The following is a 7,295-nucleotide window of genomic DNA, read 5'->3' on the forward strand; positions in this document are numbered from 1 at the left end:
ACACACTGCGGTCGGTTGGGGGACTAGGGGAGGGACAGCAGGGAGTGGGGAAGGTGGGGAGGGATAAGGTGGGGAGAAATACCAGGTATAGGTGATGGGGTGATGAAGGCAGCAAACCACCTTGCAATGTATGTACCTATGCAACAATCCTGCATGATCTGCACATGTACCCCAGAACCTAAAGTACAATAAAAAAGAAAACATAAGTAAAAAAAGCATCACTTTGAATTCATCGGAGCAACTTGTATTCATTCTTTAATTTATAAGAGTGTGAACATTGCAAAGATAAAAAACTAAGTTTATAGATATAAAAATAGTTTCTCTTTACTTACAGATTAAAAAAAAATTATTGATCTTGTGTTATTGTGTATTCCTAGTCTCAAAAAGTAACGAAAATGATAGTAAATATTAAGCTTCAAAAACTGTTTTTTTTTTCTGGATTGAGAGTAGAGTTTAGTAACATTGTGTTGATGATAAATAGCTTCTAAAATTTGAGTGGTTTAGCAAAATAAAGTTATTATACATCTGTTCATGTCACAAACTTTTATGTGTCTTATTCAGTAGAATGGACTTCCTCCCTGAAGTAATTCTGGGATCTAGGTTCCTTCCATATCTGGTTGTATCAATTCCTTGGCCTCATCTCCATTTGTAACTATGTGGCACAGAAAAAGTATGAAGGAGATTATGTCACAGTATTTTATGGTTCAAACAGGGAAAGTTTCGTATTACTAGCACAAAGATTCATTGGTAAGAACTCACATATATGGCCTCATCTCATCCAAAGGTAGACTGGGAAATGTAGGCTTAATGTTAAGCCAAAGGAGGGGATAAAGATTTTTAATAGAACAATTGGTTTTTGCTACTGTTGAGTTAACAATACATAATTTGCCATTCTATGGGAAATAATATAGACCATACTTCAGTGAAAAGACAAACGACTACCCTTATATATTTACTGTGATCTTTCAACTGCCCCTCAACCATCACCAAGAATTGGTTGTTTTATCTTGATGACATTAAGGTTTGTGAAAATACATTGAGCCTATTTTGGACATATCACTGTGGAAGCTGCCTGCGATATTTAAACTGCTTGCATCACATACTCTTATTTCCTTAAAAATCTCCTCAGTTGAAGATTCTGTGATGCTAATTCAATCTCAGCCTCTGTACTAATTCACATTGTTTCTATTAGAAGTCCATTCATAACAGAGACTGGGTAAGCAAATAAAACAGAGTTGGAAAGACGTATAAATTAAATGTAATGAGTCAGTGGCTTCTGTATTCCCCTTATTATATACCAATGCCAAATAAAACGTTCAGTAATGCATTATGGCCATTGTTAGGTTTCATGATCATTTCACATTTGCTCAAAAATAGATTGAAATAATTGCTTTCATTAAAATAATTGAAAGTCAATGCAAAGTCAAACTGATTTACTGTGTGTGTATTTTCTCTCTATAAGTAAGCACCTACAAACAATTTTCAAATATTTTCTTATATTTAAGGAAAAACAAAAAGCAACATAATAAGAATGAAGGGGGAAATATTTTGAAGTTATATTACATAATTTTTGACTTTATTTCTAAAATTTAGACTAGTAAGTCAGATACCCATTTAATGTTTTTACATGCAGATCCTTACCTCAGTTCTTTGATTTTAAGCTACGTTTTTACCCAATTAAAATTTAATTCTCAAGGTTCAGGGATTATGTCTTTCTGTTTCAAAATTATATCCTCTACTATGTGCTAAGTACGTTTTAGACACTCAGTAACTTTTTCCTTTTTCTTGATGGAGTCTTGCTCTGTCACCAGGCTGGAGTGCAGTGGCAGGATCTCAGCTTACTGCAACCTCCGCCTCCCAGGTTCAAGCCATTCCCTGCCTCAGCCTCCTGAGTAGCTGGGACTACAGCTGTGCGCCACCATGCCCGGCTAATTTTTTGTACTTTAGTAGAGACAGGGTTTGACCATGTTGGCCAGAATAGTCTCCATCTCTTGACCTCATGATCCATCTGCCTCGGCCTCCCAAAGTGCCAGGATTATAGGGGTGAGCCATTGTGCCTGGCCTTAGTAACTGATTTTAAATGTTGCATGTGAATAATGCTTGATTTCAAATATTAGATTCATTCTGACACATACCTACACACAACCACACAGGCATAACACACACAAAGGTTATTTTCTGAGTAATTAAGCAAAGTTACAATCTAACTTTCAATTATTTAAATTATTTCTACAGACTAGTAGATTTGAAGGATCTTTTCTCAATACCTATGCAAATATTAGAAATCTTAAATAATAGCAATACATTTTATTTATTTTTCTTTTTGAGATGGAGCTTTGCTCTTGTTGCCCAGGCTGGAGTGCAATGGCCTGATCTCCCTCACCGCAACCTCCACCTCCCGGGTGCAAGCAATTCTCCTGCCTCAGTCTCCCAAGTATCTGGAATTACAGGCATGCATGCACCACACCTGGCTAATTTTGTATTTTTAGTAGAGACAGTGTTTCTCCATGTTGGTCAGGCTGGTCTCAAACTACTGACCTCCGGTGATCCACCCACCTCAGCCTCCCAAAGTGCTGGGATTACAGGTGTGAGCCACTGCACCTAGCCAGAGTAATACATTTTATAGACACATTAAACCTATTCTTGTTATAAAATTTACTATCAAATTTTAAAGGAAAACAATATTTACGGATATACTTTAATACTTTGATAGGAACTAAACATGCCTTTTATTTTCCTGACACAGAGCTGTTATTGCTATTTTATAATTCACAAAATACGTAACATTATTTTATATGTAAAAACTCAACCACTCATTTATTTGAAACATTATAAATAAATAACACACAACTCTATCAGTTTTATATAACTGTTTTATAATTGCGTGGCTTACCCAAAATATTTTCCAATTTCTATTTCTAATATTCCATTACACACACACACACACACACACACGCACACACACACACACACACACACATCTTGGATATCCTCCTTGTTCTTCCTGCAGTGTCATTGCCTTAATTACCACCAACACCACGCCCAATATCTCTACCTACTCTCAAAAGTAAGTTTAGAGAAGAGACAAATCAGGATGTGAGTCACCAAGGATAATATCTTGACCACTCATAAAACAAAACATCCTCTATTTTGAACACTGTGAGAATATTTTCAGCAGAATTGGGAAAATGTCTCTTCTAATTTCTGGCCCTTTCAGGAAGTATCACATAAAATATTTAAAATCAGGACTATCTATGAGAATCTGCCAAATATATAGCAAGTATATGAAAATATATTTCTTTCATTCTGTAAACATTCTTCATTCCATTTCAGAGAAAATTCCTCTTTATAACCTTTGGGGACAAAATAATAAGACCCAGGCTGAGTCTGACATCACTTTACAGGAAACTATATTCCTATTACTCATTCATCATATTTTAATTCTTTGAAAACTTAGAGTAGATTTCTCACTTCATCCCTTAGTGTCAGGAACTCTGTAAGATCTTCCTTACATCTAAATGGAAGGCCAGGTGTCAATTTTAGAGGAGCCATGTAACATGCAAAATAACTCCAATCTAAACTTGAGCTAAGTCTTCAAAAGCAATTGCAACAAAACCAATAATTGATAAGTGAGACCTAATTAAACTAAAGAACTTTTTTACAGAAAAAGAAACTATCAACGGAGTAAATAGACACACAAGGGAATAGAAGAAAATATTTGAAAACTATCCATTGACAAAGGTTTAGTATCCAGAATCTATAATTAATGGAAACAATTCAACAAGCAAAAAAACAAAAACAAAAACAAAACAACAACAACAACAACAACAACAACAAAAACCACATAGTTTCATTAAGAGATGGGTAAAGAACAAGAACAAGCCCCCTTTTCAAAAGAAGACCTAAAAGGCCGGCAAACATAGGAAAAAATGCTCAAAATCACTAATCCTCAGAGAAATGCAAATCAAAATGGCAATGAGATACCCCCTCACACCAGTTAGAATGGTTGTTATTAAAGAGGCAAAACACAACACAGGGAGGTGAGGCTGCAAGGAAAAGGAAATACTTCATATTGTTAGTGGGAATTTAAATTCGTTCAGTCACTGTGGAAAGCAGTTTGGAGATTCCCCAAAGAACTTAAAACAGAACTACCATTCGAACCAGCTATTCCATTACTGAGTATATACTCAAAGGAAAATAAATCATTTTACCAAAAAGACACATACACTTGTATGTTCATCTCAGCACTATTCACAATAGCAAAGATATGGAATCAACTTAGATGCCCATCAATGGTGGATTAGATAAAGAAAATGCAGTAGATATGAACCATGGAATTCTATGAAGCTATAAAAAGAATAAAATCATGCCATTTGCAGCAACATGGATGCAGCTGGAAGCCATTATCCTCAGTAAATAAATGCAGCAACAGAAAACCAAACACCACATGTTCTCATTTCTAAACAGGAGTAAACATTGGGCACACATGGCCATAAAGATGGGAACAATAAACACTGGGGACAAATAGAAGGGGAGAGAGAGAGGGAGGCAATGCTTGAAAAACTACCTTTTGGGTATCATGCTCACTACCTGGGTGAGGGGACCATTTGTACCATGAACTTGAGCATTATGCAGCATAACCATGTAATAAACCTGTACATGTACTCTGAATCCAAAATACAAGTTGGAGTTACAAAAAGTAAAAATAAATTTGCAAGTATCTATGGATATGCCAGCTCCCTTTCACTTTTGTAGCATTGAAATGGTCAGCAGCTGTAGAGGAGAAAAAAGATTCTCACACAGAAGACTTATGAAACCACTGTAAAGAGTAGCAGAAAAAAAATGCATTGTATTATTTGTATAGGAAACAGAAATAAGATGAATCATTTTGGTGTATAAGAGAAGTAACAATATGGAACCTCCTAGGTACTACTAAAAGATTCAGAACCTAGAATGGATAAACATACCACCACAGCAAAAGGAATTGAATTTACTTTCTCCCATAATGATAGGTATGGAATCTGTCAATACTTTGGCCACTGAAAGAAGACAGTAAGGCAGACAGAAATGATAAAACCATCAGAGATAAGAGCACATGGAAATAAAGCCTTTATGGAGCTATGGTAATGGTGGAATGAGGAGAAGTTCCACCTTAACATGTTGATGTCAATGTCAAATTGCTCCACAAAATAGCTGTACTAATCTGCAAACCCACAAACAGCATACAAGAGTAAATTCTCCCACTTCACCTACACTGGATACTGTAATATTTTAAATGATTATTAATATGATAATCTTATTTTGCTATATTTTTATATTTATGAGCTTGAGACTTTTCATACATTTATTGATAATTCATAGTCATTTCTCTGTTAATTAGTAAAAAAATTTTTGACAATAAATGGTACAATAACAATAACTAATATTAAATAAGAGATACTACCTGAGCTCCCTTGGGGCAGGTCTCAGATTGGCATATTGTTGATTCAACAAGGCTCCCATGAAGCCCACCTACTCTTTCTAGTAATTGTGATGAAGAAGTGGGAATGACCTGCTTCACACACCAGCCACCAAATTAAGTTTATCTTGCTTATTGTTTTGTGCCAATTAATGCTCTTATGTCAAGATGTTAGAGACCCAAGGAAAAAGAACAGGGTCTGATTCAGGATAACAGGTTAATTTACAATGTTTCATATCTGATTGTTTCCTGATAACAAAGGCAATAACAGACATTAGAATTGCTTGCATTTTTTTCTATAATTGCTTCAAATACATTTTGGACATTGTTGCCATAACTTTTTCTTAACTGTGAATTTATCTGAAGCCAACAATCTAGAGCCTTACTAAAATTTGTATTCCCAAGGTTTAGAAAAGTGCCTGACACAATGCAATTGTTAATTAGTATTATTAAATCTTTTCTGATTATGAATAAGTATAAACAAATTAAGATATTATAATAAAAACATATAAATGACATCTAAGAATATAAATTCCTATGAATTTCACCCCCTCAAATCTATTCTGACATCTCTTTCTATGCAGTTGAAATTCTAAAAATGTCATTCTATTGACAAAGTGCTTCCTTCTTTTCATCATTCATGACAATGCATCCTTCTTTATCATTTTATGGGTAGAAGTTACTGGCATTTTTCTATAGAAGCATTTGCAGGGATTATACATTCTCACAGTTTGCTGCATTCTTTGATAGAAAAATGTGCTGCACTGACCTGATAGTTGTAAAATACTTGAGATTTACTGTCCTTCTCTCCTGTGGATGATGAGAAAAGCTATTCTCTGCTAAATAGTAAAGAAAAATTATTTTTCTACATAAATATTATCAGTCACAGCCTTTATCATCTTGATAAATATTATTTTCTCTTGAAGAACTTCATGAAAAGCAGGAAATTCAAAGTCAATAAATATTCAATAAATACCCTTAAAACCCATTAATCTTTATGAATCAAAAATAAACACTATAGGAAATATATTGTAATTTTCCCTCTTAAAAAGCATTATTTTTATTTCCAATTATGAAGGAAGCACATCTTATTTTATGTAATTAGAGACTATCTATTTCAAAAGACATTTAAAAACATAATTTCATTACCACCCAGGGATAAAAGCTAATAATAATGTATTTTATTTCTTCCTGTATTTTTCTACATAGGAGTATCTATTTATAAAGAAGATAACATTTTGTGAATACCATTTGCAAGTCTGTTAAAATACAAAATTGTTATGTATTTTGATTATATTCCCGTGTCAATAAATACTGGCTTAAAAGATACTGTGGGAATTTAACGAGTTTATTTAAGCATCTCTCTACTACAGCAAACTTAAATTGTTTACAGTGCATTGAATAAATAACACTGCTTTGAAAAATTGACTTTATATCTAGTTCACCCTTAATTTGAAACCTAGCATCCCTGCCAACTGGTTATAGCCTTTGGGTTACTATTTATTCTCCTCAAAAATAAGTAAAATAATTAAACAATTTTAAGAGCTGATTACCTAATGTCAGTTTGCTTTTCAAGAAATCTGTACATATTTACATTGCCCCCTATAGTATATGAGTATACACATAAAATTTAATATTCCATTTTAATAATGATGATTCTCCCTGGAAACTCACTGACTAACCAAATTTTCTAGTAAATAACACAAGTGGATTTTGATATTATATGTTAATGAAAAGCACAAGTTTTTCTTAATTTATTTTTTATTTATTTAATTTTTCTTTTTTTAATTTTATTGCATTTTAGGTTTGGGGATACATGTGAAGAACATGCAAGATT

The sequence above is a fragment of the Cebus imitator genome, unplaced genomic scaffold, assembly GCF_001604975.1.
Source record: "Cebus imitator isolate Cc_AM_T3 unplaced genomic scaffold, Cebus_imitator-1.0 Scaffold298, whole genome shotgun sequence".
NCBI classification, from domain to species: Eukaryota; Metazoa; Chordata; class Mammalia; order Primates; family Cebidae; genus Cebus; species Cebus imitator.